The sequence below is a fragment of the Puntigrus tetrazona genome, chromosome 6 (assembly GCF_018831695.1).
Source record: "Puntigrus tetrazona isolate hp1 chromosome 6, ASM1883169v1, whole genome shotgun sequence".
Classification (NCBI taxonomy): Eukaryota; Metazoa; Chordata; class Actinopteri; order Cypriniformes; family Cyprinidae; genus Puntigrus; species Puntigrus tetrazona.
In genome coordinates, this window is record NC_056704.1 from 20,245,584 (window position 1) to 20,247,369 (window position 1,786).

Below are 1,786 nucleotides of genomic sequence, written 5' to 3' on the forward strand. Positions count from 1 at the left end.
ATATAGTGAGAGAAGAACTGCTATATATGTGAAATAATAGACACAAACAAAACATGGTACCATGTCCAGTAAAATCTATCATTTTATTTTGAATGTATGTTCATTGCATTTTCGTTTAACTCACCGCCAGAATTCCATCACAGAGGAAGAAGCGTTGAGAGGAGACGTCCACCCTGAGCTAGAATTCTTCACACTAAGCACTATACAAGCATCTAACACCAAAGAGATACAAATGGATGAAAGTTATATAACGTAGTGTTAACAATCATGAAGAAGCCAGAACCTAACCTGATGAAATTTATCAAAGCAACTGATTCATACATAGTAGCTAAACAAAATTATATATTTCTTTCTCTGTTCCCGGTATAAGCATCAGTGTTTGGGGCAAATAGAAAAATACATTATCTAATAATATAAGTAGTGCCCATGTGCTTGTTGATGTAATAGATCACAATTAAAAATTCACCTGTCAAAAAGCTTGACAACTTGATTAAATTCCTACATAACATACCTCAATTAAAATGTCCTACTTTGACGAGATTTCTTAAAAAAGAAAAAAATTATGTGCCAACACCTAACGGACTGGCACATTATTAAAAGAATTATAATTGATGAAGTAACCTTCATCCAAATGTACCTGTGTTCCACAGATTGCTGCAGCTGGCCCAGGGCAGTTCCACACTGAAGGCTGAGAAAAGGTACAGGAAGGCCCAGACTATGATGATGATGTAGGTAATTGAGCCATAGACAATAATAATTTGACTGGCATAACCCATTCCTGAAAAAGAGAGTTGTGTTAAGACTGAAGTATAAACAAAAGTTACCTACTTTTACTTTTACAAACAATTTGTAATCATATAGCATACATTCTTCAATAAAAAGATTAAAAAGTACATGCTAGAGAAAGAGGACAGTGTTTAAAATGTAATAATGTAGTTTAGCAATTAGCAATCAATAAAATATTGGTGATGTGGATCACTAGTATAATAGGTAGTAAAACTAGTTTCTGCAATAAAATGTGATTGCTGATAAACTCATTTATTTTGAATATAAACTTAAAGTGCCCCGATTACAGGATTTTGAAAATAACCTTTCATGCAGTGTGTAACACAGCTCTAAGTTAATGAAAACACCCTGCAGAAGTTTAAAATCTGAAAGTGCATTGTGTATAAAATTATTGTCTTTCAAAAGAAAGTCGACTCTGCATCACTGAAATGAGTCGATTCATATTGACGTCAAAATAAAACATTAGCATATTGCCTGCCTACTTGTTGGTCTTTTCACGTTAGTTTGAATGAAAATGCTAATTTATTCTACGCTGCACATTATAAGATCATTTAAATGTTTTTTTGACGTTGCGTGCATGTCAACCTGTTGTTTGGGACCCCCAAAACCAAAATATGACCTTTCATATCCCATAATAGGGGCACTTTAAATTTAAATTGTCAGCAAGTTAAAGACCACAGAAACACTGTTAGCACATGCATTACAGTGTCAAGTAGTTTACAGCAGAATTAAGCCACAAAATATAAAAAGAAAAACTGAACTTTGTGCTATTACCCTTTATTTATTTCAAAGAGACATAACGCAGAGAACATTTAAAGGAATTTCACATAATGCATACAATTGTGACCCACCTTCAAAAAGAGGACAGATCTTTCTCCAACATGTGATGCCTCCCTGACTGGTGTACTGACCCAAAGACGTCTCGAGCACAAAAAGTGGGATACCACAAGTGAGCAGGTACAGGACATATGGAATGAAAAATGCCCCTAAGGATTTAAGA

At 34.3% G+C, this 1,786-nt stretch overlaps 1 long non-coding RNA gene across 1 annotated transcript; it reads right to left on the reverse strand.

Moving 5' to 3' along the window:
- Positions 1–124: 124 nt before the first annotated feature.
- On the reverse strand, positions 125–1,765 carry LOC122346791. Its single transcript, XR_006251169.1, has 3 exons — positions 1,638–1,765; positions 638–778; positions 125–212 (listed from the first exon to the last, which is right to left on the reverse strand). It is a non-coding gene; the product is annotated as an uncharacterized LOC122346791 (long non-coding RNA).
- Positions 1,766–1,786: the final 21 nt, after the last annotated feature.